The sequence below is a fragment of the Mya arenaria genome, chromosome 8 (assembly GCF_026914265.1).
Source record: "Mya arenaria isolate MELC-2E11 chromosome 8, ASM2691426v1".
NCBI classification, from domain to species: Eukaryota; Metazoa; Mollusca; class Bivalvia; order Myida; family Myidae; genus Mya; species Mya arenaria.
In genome coordinates, this window is record NC_069129.1 from 68,511,476 (window position 1) to 68,524,172 (window position 12,697).

General features: G+C 42.3%; 1 pseudogene; it reads left to right on the forward strand.

Annotated features, from left to right (window-relative positions):
* Nucleotides 1-5,759: 5,759 nt before the first annotated feature.
* Nucleotides 5,760-6,435, forward strand: LOC128245058 (uncharacterized; annotated as a pseudogene).
* The last annotated feature ends 6,262 nt before the right edge of the window (nt 6,436-12,697 follow it).

Genomic DNA, 12,697 nt, shown 5'->3' on the forward strand with positions numbered 1-12,697 from the left:
TAAAACGTACCGCTTCACCCCTGACATACATGTAACACGTACTGCATCACCCCTGGCATACATGTAATATGTACCTTTTCACTTCTGGCATACGTGTAACATGTACCTCTTCACCCATGGCATTCATGTAAAATGTACCGCTTCACCCCTGGTATACATGTAACATGTACCGCTTCACCCATGGCATTCATGTAACATGTACCGCTTCAGCCCTGGCATACATGTAACTCGTACCGCTTCACCCCTGGCATACATGTAATGAGTACCGCTTCACCTCTGACATACATGTAGCATGTATCGCTTCACCCCTGGCATACATGTAACATGTACCGCTTAAGCCCTGGCATACATGTAACATGTACTACTTCACCCCTGGCATACATGTAACATGTCCCTCTTCACACCTCGCATTCATGAAACATGTCCCGCTTCAGCCCTGGTGTAAATGTAACAGGTCCCTCTTTACACCTGGTATTCATGTAACAAGAACCGATTCAGTCCTGGCATTCGTGTAACAAGAACCGCTTCAGCCCTGGTGTACATGTAACATGTCCCTCTTCACACCTGGCATTCATGAAACATGTACCGCTTCAGCCCTGGCATTCATGTAACATGTACCGCTTCAGCCCTGGCATACATGTAACATGTCCCTCTTCACTCTTGGCAAACATGTAACATGTACCGCTTCAGCCCTGGCATACATGTAACATGTCCCTCTTCACTCCTGGCATTCATGTAACAAGAACCGCTTCAGTCCTGACATACATGTACCATGTCCCTCTGCACACCTGGCATACATGTAACAAGAACCGCTTCAGTCCTGGCATACATGTACCATGTCCCTCTGCACACCTGGCATACATGTAACATGTCCCTCTGCACACCTGGCATACATGTAACATGTCCCTCTGCACACCTGGCATACATGTACCATGTCCCTCTGCACACCTGGCATACATGTAACATGTCCCTCTTCACTCCTGGCATTCATGTAACAAGAACCGCTTCAGTCCTGGCATACATGTACCATGTCCCTCTGCACACCTGGCATACATGTAACATGTCCCTCTGCACACCTGGCATACATGTAATATGTACCGCTTCAGCCCTGGCTTACATGTAACATGTACCGCTTCACCCCTGGCATACCTGATACATTTTCCGCTTCAGCCCTGACGTACATGTAACATGTACCGCTTCGGTCCTGGCAAACATGTCCCGCTTCAGCCCTGGCAAACATGTAACATGTACCGCTTCACCCCTGGCATACATGTAACATGTCCCTCTTCACCCCTGGCATACATGTAACATGCACCGCTTCACCTCTGGCATACATGTAACATGTACTGCTTCAGCCCTAGCATACATGTAACATGTACTGCTTCAGCCCTGGCATACATGCAACATGTACTGCTTCAGCCCTAGCATACATGCAACTGGTACAGCTTCACTCATTGAATACATATGACATGTACCGCTTCACCTCTGGCATACATGTAACATGTACCGCTTCACCTCTGACATACATGTAACATGTACTGCTTCAGCCCTAGCATACATGTAACATGTACTGCTTCAGCCCTGGCATACATGCAACTGGTACTGCTTCACTCATTGAATATATGTGACATGTACCGCTTCACCCCTGGCATACATGAAACATGAACCGCTGCATCCCCATCATACATAAAACATGAACCGCTGCATCTCTGACATACATGAAACATGAATCGCTGCATCCCCATCATACATGTAACATGTACTGCTTCACCCCTGACATACATGAAACATGAACCGCCGCATCCCCATCATACATTTAACATGCACGCTTCACCCCTGGCTTACATGTAACATGTACCGCTTCACCACTGGCATACATGTAACATGTACCGCTTTACCCATGACATAATGTAACATGTACCGCTTCACCACTGACATACATGTTACATGTACTTCTTTACCCCTGGCATACATGTAACATGTACCGCTTCACCCCTGGCATACATGTAACATATACCGCTTCACCCCTGGCATACATGTAACATGTACCGCTTCACCCGTAACGTACATGTAACATGTACCGCTTCACCCCTGGCATACATGTAACATGTACCGCTTCTCTCATTGAATACATGTAACATGTACCGCTTCAGCCCTGGCATACTTGCAACATGTTCCGCTTCAGACCTGGCGTACATGTAACATTTCCCGCTTCAGCCCTGGCATACATGTTCCGCTTCAGCCCTGGCATACTTGTTACTTGTTCCGCTTCAGCCCTTGCGTACATGTAACATTTCCCGCTTCAGCCCTGGAATACATGTAACACGTTCCGCTTTAGCCCTGGCATACATGTAACACGTTCCGCTTCAGCCCTGGCATACATGTAACACGTTCCGCTTCAGCCCTGACATACATGTAACATGTACCGCTTCAGCCCTGACATACATGAAACATGTCCCGCTTCATCCCTGACAAACCTGTAACATGTCACGCTTCAGCCCTGGCATACATGTAACATGTCCCGCTTCAGCCCTGGCGTACATGTAACATGTCCCGCTTTAGCCTTGGCGTACATGTAACATGTATCGCTTCAGCCCTGGCATACATGTCCCGCTTCACCCCTGGCATACCTGTAACATGTCCCGCTTTAGCCCTGGTATACATGTAGCATATACCGCTTCACCCCTGGTATACATGTAACATGTCTCGCTTCACCCCTGGCATACCTGTAACATGTCCCGCTTCAGCCCTGGCATACATATAACATGTCCCGCTTCAGCCCTGGCGTACATATAAAATGTACCGCTTCAGCCCTGGCATACATGTCCCGCTTCAACCCTGGCATATATGTAAAATGTCCCGCTTCACACCTGGCGTACAAGCTCTTTGTTCCGCTTCCCACCTGGCGCTTATGCGACATGTTCTGCTTTATATGTGAATTATCGCGTTTAGCGGCAACTTAAGTTTAAAGGTTCTCAAAGCTGATTTCATGTTGTAAGAAGGCAATATTCGCGATAATTTGTTTACATACCACTGCTTGATCACGCTGCTGTCGACTGACTTTCGGTTTTTATTTTTGTAAAGACAGTCCGTTTCATTGGCAGTAACCCAAACTATTTCTTTTAGTTAGAAGGGCCAAAATACCTTTTCGAACCCACTATCTACCTTTTGTGCGAGAGACTGACACAATACAACTAGATCAATATCGCCCCACTGGCTATTTAAAGAAGACCTCTTAATATATTCTTTCTTTGTCTGTACCATTCATAAACTACTTGCTAAAACTAGTTACGTTTTGATTAATAATACCGAAATTCCTTTCATTTTATTATAGATCATACGATTAACCAGATTAATCCTGGTTATTTCCGTTATTCTGAATCAGGTTAACATTCCGGGTTCATTAGCGGTGCTGTACCTTCTGTCAAGGTCATGACAACCCGGAAGATCGGCCAATCAATAACGTTCTTTGACTATAATATTTCAACTCAAATTCATAATACACGATCATTCACAGCACCCGTTTTAGACGTCTGTTTGATTGAAATTTATCGTATGTAATAAAAGCCCTGTGGTTACAAAAAAAAGAGATCTGTTTGCTTGTTCATGATTAGTTTGTTAGCTCGCCTGGGCATAAAATGTGAGCAATTATATTAGGTGAGCTGTACGTCGTCCGTCCTCAACAAACACTTTGTTTTTACTTTATAAATCACAATTTTATACCAATGCCTCTGAAAATTGGTCGGATATATAAACTTGATTAAATCTCAGACAAGTTCGAATGTGTATCATACCAGGTGCAAAATCTGGGTCACTAGTTAAAACCTTGTTTACGCCATGGATGCAGCTTTTTTCATCCGATCTTTGCGGAACTTGGTCAAAATAGATATTTCGATAAGGTCTCGATAATTTTCGTATAAAGGTCATATTGGGTCAAAATAAAGGTCACTAGGTCAATTTTTAAAAACATTGTTTACGAAAAAGAGGCTGCATTTCCCGTCTTATCAACGCGCGTCATTGTCAGAATATTTGACACCACGCCGATGACGATAAGGCTACGCCTACAGTGTCACGTGACCCCTCAGTAGGGGCCCTCCGACAGAAGCAGACGATAATTATACAGAATGTATACTTGACAATCAGATAAAAAATGTATGGAACATGGGAAAACATAGCAATAAAAGCTGGTTTAGCATTAAATTAGTTAATTATTATAATAAGTTATATTCAATGCTTGATTCAGGTAGAAATAATTTAATGTCTAAACATTAAAATAATTAATTTCTAAATTACATCGGAATTTTGTTATGCTGATAAACGATTTGGTAATTTGGAAAATGGGCCATCTCAGATAATAGTGTATTGCATAAGGTTTAATATTAGAAAAACTTTATTAATGCAATATAAGCTGCATTTTAGTTTCGGATTCTACTGAAACTTAGTCGGAATATCTATATTGATGCAATCATTGCTGAGTATGAATACGGGTCATCCTGGATAAAAATAAAGTCAATGACTAAAATCTTAGAAAAACCTTGTTTGCACAATAGAGGCTTTTCTTTTCATCTAATCTTTGCGCGACTTGGTGAGATTGATTGTGTTGATAAATTCTTACTTCATTTTGAATATGGGTTATATAGGTAACTTGGTCAAAACAGTATCAATAGTTGTTTAAGGTGCCATTATTTCGAACAGTCTTACTCAATATTTGGTCACAACGTCCGTATCGTTGAGATCACAGACAGTTTCAAATATGAAGCAGTTTTGTATTTGCCAAATTTGAAAAAATAAAATATGTTTACGCAATAATTCGTGCTTTTTATGCGAGCTTTGCGAACTATTTGAGCATATTACTAGCGCTATATGGTTACCACTGCACTTTTGTTTAAGTTTGTTTTATTGTTGTTGTTTGGTCGTTGTTTTAGGAGAAGGGGCAATTCTATAAACATTTTTATCGATTATATACGATATAGTGATACGTTATTATTACCGCGTGCTTATTATGGTTTTTAAGCTCACCTGATGATGTGATACACCACGAACGTTGGCCGTAAGCATTTCCATAAAATTATGTTGTCCGTAGTCCCTAGTCATTAAAAACGTCAGCTTGGCTTAAACCTCCCTCGCTTTGCCTTTCTCAAAGTTTTAGAATGACTTAGTTTCAACAGCATGTATATAGTCAGCACGAATGTCCCGGGCACTGCCGGTGCCGTTAAAAACAAATGGACTTTAAAATTTGATAAACTGTAAAATAACGAGATCAATTCGACAGCGTATATAATGTCACTATGAAGATTTAAAAAAAAAACTTTCCAGGGTTTAATATATATGTATTAATTGTATGGTATTCTTAAAATGCTGCAGAGGGAATCATTTGATATTTTTCTAATCATTTTATATTGGCTAGACCAATTCTGTTTAGACCATGCCCCTGTAAAAGATAAGAAATGACCTTGGCATATGCTTATTTTGAAATGAGCGATCTGCGGCCATTTATGTTCAATGGGCTATCGTGTTTTTCTATTGGTGGAAAACGCTGAAAAAAAGACCAACTACTTCCTTTCTTCGTAAATTTAATTAAGACAAAGGAAAATAATATCACGATTTAAATTTGAAATTCTCTGAATTAAACGGTACCTCATCTTAAAATCTCATCTCTTCCATGAACTAGCCCATTGAATTGGATAAATAAGTATTTAAGATTGACCCTAAAAGACAACTGGTATATAAGATAATCGTATGAGCGCACTGTTCAGTTTGTAAACTCATTTCTGAACAATCGGCTGCACAAACTCGCTAGTTTGTCAACATGGCCATGATGGGGAGGACGAGTGTGGGTTTGCGGGCCACGGGGACCACTTGCCAGGTACCCAACCACCCCAAGGCGAAGCTCATGTATTACCTGGACTGTATGTGTACGGTATTGAAAATGGAGGATGAGGACGCGGACATCTCACGACTCCGGCGCTACAACAACTACGCGAGCTTGAGCAGCGCCGACACGGACCTTTTGATCTTGATCTGCCTGGCCCTTAAACCGGATGTTCTTCTCAACAAATGCATCTTCCAGAGCGACGCAATGTGCAAGGATTCCAGTAACGAGTTTTACGATTTGGAGGCTGTGCGGGACAGCCTACTAGTCGCGGGCAGCGTCGTCGTCGGGGGCGCACGAAGAGGGTGTCGAAGATAATGACGTTCAAGATGAGCTGGTTGAATAACAACTGGATTAACCCGATGAAGGCCCTCATACAGGAGCAGGAAAACAAGCGTGTGGCGTCTGCGGCCCGCAGGAGGCGCGAGGAGTCGTCAGGCTGTGCCGTTATGTGACTTTTATACGGACAACGCCGTATCTGAGTACAATTGTATGAATTGAGCTTATAAAAACATTTCTTTCTGTTTTAGTTTCAAAAATAAATTCATTCAAGACAATGTCAATTATTATCTTTATTTATTATTTACATTTAAATCTTGAGAGAATATGATTGTATCCAGTGACTTATACTGTAAGTAATACAAATTATGAATCCTTGTATTTCGCTTTGATCGTCTGGTTCCGTATATAAATGTCGAATCTGTTATCCGTTTTAAGTATTGTAATATATCTGATTGTTGTTTAGTATAATTATTTAAAAAGTTATTATTCAGAAAATAAAACAGAAAGTATCGCGTACTATTGCATGATGCTACGTATTCACACCAGACTTCTACTGCAACGAATATAAGTAGTATTTTGTTAGTGGCAAACAAATGGCACATACAAGTCCGGGTGTGGATGTTTTAATATCGTGCGAAGTGAATGAGTTATTAAACTGTCACCACGACGGCAAGGTCGTCGTAACCATCGCTACCAGCATTACCAACACCACGCCCATTTTATCGTTTACTTCGACGATGGTGGTGTATGTAAAATGTACCGCTTAAGCCCTGGCGTATATGTAACATGTACCGCTTCAGCCATGGCATACATGTAACATGTACCGCTTCTACCCTAACATACATGTTACATAAACTGCTTCATCCCTGGCGTGCATGCAACATCTACAGCTTCACCACTGGTGTACATGCAACATGTACAGTTTCACCCCTGTTGTACATGCAACATGTACAGTTTCACCTCTGGTGTACATGCAACATGTACAGTTTCAACCCTGGTGTGCATGCATCATGTACCGCTTCACCCCTGTTGTACATGCAACATGTACAGTTTCACCTCTGGTGTACATGCAACATGTACAGTTTCACCCCTGGTGTGCATGCAACATGTATCGTTTCACCCCTGTTGTACATGCAACATGTACAGTTTCACCTCTGGTGTACATGCAACATGTACAGTTTCACCCCTGGTGTACATGCAACATGTACCGCTTCACCCCTTGTGTGCATGCAACATGTACCGCTTCACCCCTGGTGTACATGCAACATATACAGCTTCACCACTGGTGTACATGAAACATGTACCGCTTCACCCCTGGCGTGTATGTAACATGTACTGCTTTACCCCTGGCGTGCATACAATATGTACCGCTTCACGCTTGACACAGATGTAACATGTACCGTTTCACCCCTGGTGTACATGTAACATGAACTGCTTTACCCCTGGTGTACATGTAACATGTACCGTTTCACCCCTGGCGTGTATGTAACATGTACTGCTTCACCCCTGGTGTACATGTAACATGTTCTGCTTTACCCCTGGTGTACATGTAACATGTACCGCTTCACCCCTGGCATGTATGTAACATGTACTGCTTCACCCCTGGCGTGTATGTAACATGTACTGCTTCACCCCTGGCGTGTATGTAACATGTACTGCTTCACCCCTGGTGTGTATGTAACATGTACTGCTTTACCCCTGGTGTACATGTAACATGTACCGTTTCATCCCTGGCGTGGTTGTAACATGCACTGCTTTACCCCTGGCGTGTATGTAACATGTATTGCTTCACCCCTGGCGTGTATGTAACATGTACTGCTTTACCCCTGGTGTACATGCAACATGTACCGTTTCACCCCTGGCCTGTATGTAACATGTACTGCTTTACCCCTGGCGTGTATGTAACATGTACCGTTTCACCCCTGGTGTGTATGTAACATGTACTGCTTCACCCCTGGCGTGTATGTAACATGTACTGCTTCACCCCTGGCGTGTATGTAACATGTACTGCTTCACCCCTGGCGTGTATGTAACATGTACTGCTTCACCCCTGGCGTGTATATAACATGTACTGCTTCACCCCTGGCGTGTATGTAACATGTACTGCTTTACCCCTGGTGTACATGCAACATGTACCGCTTCACCCCTGGCGTGTATGTAACATGTACTGCTTCACCCCTGGCGTGTATGTAACATGTACTGCTTCACCCCTGGCGTGTATGTAACATGTACTGCTTCACCCCTGGCGTGTATGTAACATGTACTGCTTCACCCCTGGCGTGTATATAACATGTACTGCTTCACCCCTGGCGTGTATGTAACATGTACTGCTTTACCCCTGGTGTACATGCAACATGTACCGCTTCACCCCTGGCGTGTATGTAACATGTACTGCTTAACCCCTGGCGTGTATGTAACATGTACTGCTTCACCCCTGGCGTGTGTGTAACATGTACTGCTTCACCCCTGGCGTGTATGTAACATGTACTGCTTCACCCCTGGCGTGTATGTAACATGTACCGTTCCACCCCTGGCGTGTATGAAACATGTACTGCTTCACCCCTGGCGTGTATGTAACATGTACTGCTTCACCCCTGGCGTGTATGTAACATGTACTGCTTCACCCCTGGCGTGTATGTAACATGTACTGCTTTACCCCTGGTATACATGTAACATGTACGGTTTCACCCCTGGTGTGTATGCAACATGTACTGCTTTACCCCTGGCGTGTATGTAACATGTACTGCTTTACCCCTGGCGTGTATGTAACATGTACTGCTTTACCCCTGGCGTGTATGTAACATGTACTGTTTTACCCCTGGTGTACATGTAACATGTACCGTTTCACCCCTGGTGTACATGTAACATGTACCGTTTCACCCCTGGTGTACATGTAACATGTACCTCTCCACCCCTGGTATACATGTAACATGTCACTCTTCATCTCTGGCATTCATGCAACATGTACCTCTTCACCCCTGGTAAACATGCAACATGTCCCTCTTTACCCCTGGTATACATGTAACATGTCCCTCTTTACCCCGGTATACATGTAACATGTCTCTCTTTACCCCTGGTATACATGTAACATGTCCCTCTTTACCCCGGTATACATGTAACATGTCTCTCTTTACCCCTGGTATACATGTAACATGTCCCTCTTTACCCCTGGTATACATCTAACATGTCCCTCTTCACCCCTGGTATACATGCAACATGTCCCTCTTTACCCCCTGGTATACATGCAACATGTCCCTCTTTATCCCTGGTATACATGTAACATGTCCCTTTTCACCACTGGTATACATGCAACATGTCCCTCTTCACCACTGATATACATGCAACATGTCCCTCTTTACCCCTGGTATACATGCAACATGTCCCTTTTCACCACTGGTATACATGCAACATGTCCCTCTTCACCACTGATATACATGCAACATGTCCCTCATTACCCCTGGTATACATCTAACATGTCCCTCTACACCCCTGGTATACATGCAACATGTCCCTCTTTACCCCTGGTATACATGCAACATGTCCCTCTTTATCCCTGGTATACATGTAACATGTCCCTTTTCACCACTGGTATACATTCAACATGTCCCTCTTAATGCCTGGTATTCATGCAACATGTCCCTTTTCACCCCTGGTATACATGCAACATGTTCATCTTCACCCCTGGTATACATGCAACATGTCCCTTTTCACCCCTAGTATACATGCAACATGTACCGCTTTACCCCCTGGTATACATGTAACATGTCAATCTTCACCACTGGTATACATGCAACATGTACAACTTTACCCCTGGTATACATTCAACATGTCCCTCTTCACCACTGGTATACATGCAACATGTACCTCTTTACCCCTGGTATACATGTAACATGTCCCTCTTCATCCCTGGTATACATAAAACATGTACATCTTTACCCCTGGTATACATTCAACATGTCCCTCTTCACACCTGCTATACATGTAACATGAACCGCTTCAGCCCTGCTATACATGTAACATGAACCGCTTCAGCCCTGCTATACATGTAACATGAACCGCTTCAGCCCTGCTATACATGTAACATGAACCGCTTCAGCCCTGCTATACATGTAACATGAACCGCTTCACACCTGCTATACATGTAACATGAACCGCTTCACACCTGCTATACATGTAACATGAACCGCTTCAGCCCTGCTATACATGTAACATGAACCGCTTCAGCCCTGCTATACATGTAACATGAACCGCTTCACACCTGCTATACATGTAACATGAACCGCTTCACACCTGCTATACATGTAACATGAACCGCTTCACACCTGCTATACATGTAACATGAACCGCTTCAGCCCTGCTATACATGTAACATGAACCTCTTCACACCTGCTATACATGTAACATGAACCGCTTCAGCCCTGCTATACATGTAACATGAACCGCTTCAGCCCTGCTATACATGTAACATGAACCGCTTCAGCCCTGCTATACATGTAACATGAACCGCTTCAGCCCTGCTATACATGTAACATGAACCGCTTCAGCCCTGGCATACATGTGTTATGCTGTAAAATTTCGAGTATTTTTGCGTGATGAAGTTTTACGAAATGTCATTAATACTTTTCATGTTTCATAATTTTAGAATATTTTGTCTGTTAGAAACATACATTTCTGGTGCTTAAAGTGAATTTTGATAATAGCCAAATTATTTCATGACATTTATTACTCTATTCAAACATAGTTGTCAAACTTTATATTATAGTATACACAGCGTATAGCATTTTTATTATCAATTAGTTTGTGGAATTATTTTTCTTGACAACCTATCACTACATCTAAAGATTGTTGCGAAACTTTAGATTGTAATATAAACAAAATGCCCGGCTTAACTGATGATTGAGATTAAGTCAGACAATGACATTTTTAAGGCCCAGCCCCTAGTGTCCCCTGCGTCTGGATTAATTGTCTCAATTTCATTGGCCATGTATTGCCATGACGTTTTGTAACATCCTTTGTCATTGGATGATGATAGTTTTTGCAATTCTCTAAAAGTTGTGTCTTTCCTCGCTCGAGTCACTTTTACTGTTGACTTCGAAGTGTTTCATCTCATAATAAAACGAGGAAATAGACACATTTCTTGATCCTTTTTAGATCTCGGGAAGGAGTCATTAAGAGTCGTCCACGCGGCACAAAACGTGGTGGGTAGGGATCGAGACTGCCCTCTCAACAATGATGATGTGGTGGAAGACAATGATGGGAATAGAAATAAAGATTCTGACAAAGGTGATGTAAGGAATGAAGATACTGATAACAATAATGGTAGCAAGACTGTAACAAGGGATTCAAGTACAGATTTAAACAATGGTGTCCAGGATGATATAACAGCAGGTCCATCTAATGCGAACCAGACAAACAACGAAGTAACGATGAAACCTGATGGTACACAGATAGATTCCCAAAATGACGAAGATAAAGAGTAGAGTTGGAAAAAGGCAGACAGATGGTATGCTGCAAATAGGATATTGAAGCAAAGAACTAAGGAAGGAAGAAAGGAGTTCTTCCTTGAATGGTCAGATACAAAATCCAAGCCGTCATGGGAACCCGAAGATAATGTGAAGCCTGAATTGATTAGACAGTTTTACATTAAACATACAAGAGTAGGAAAACGGAGAAAGCGTAAGCCATATACATATTTTAAATAAAATGGATATTTGTTGAGTTGAGTACACTTTACCGCTGTCATATATGTTAAAGATTTGTAGGTGTTGAACGTAATTGTGTGTTCTGATTTAAAATAAGGGCCAAACACTTTTGTTCTTTCGTTGTTATGAGCTCTCAGATACTTATTGTTCATTGATGTCCTTTTATTTTGTGTATGTCACTGCACTGAGACTTTTTATATATTTAATTGAACATGTGGACCATATATTTATTATCAATTGATATGAATGAAGGTTTCAATCTCAGTAAATCGCTTCTGGCCATACTAAAGTGTTGTAATGCTGTAGTACTCAAATAAGTCATAAGTTATCACCACGTCATTTGAAAGTAGGATTTCTGTGAGAAAGTGTGTGCGCAAGTGTGATGTGTGAAAGGTCTTTCTTATCTCTTTTATTTCTGTCCTCTTTCATTTGATAGGAAATAATGTGTACATTTCACCGGTGTGTCGCTTTCCTGGTAGATAACAAGTCATTTTCTTATATTTTTAGTTGACTAGAGTCGACTCATGATGTTGATGTCCTTCATGATTTTTGGTTCCACTTTGGTGTCTGGTAGTCCGACAGAGCTGCAACGGCTTAACTATGGTGTAGTGTTTGAGTCACAGGATCCAGTACAGCTCGCGACAGAGAGCTGGATCCATACCTTTGCCATTGAATTGCCAGGGAGCACTTTTACTGTTGACTTCGAAGTGTTTCATCTCATAATAAAACGAGGAAATAGACACATTTCTTGATCCTGTTTAGATCTCGGGAAGGAGTCATTAACAGTCGTCCACGCGGCACAAAACATGTAACATGTACCGCTTCACACCTGGCATACCTG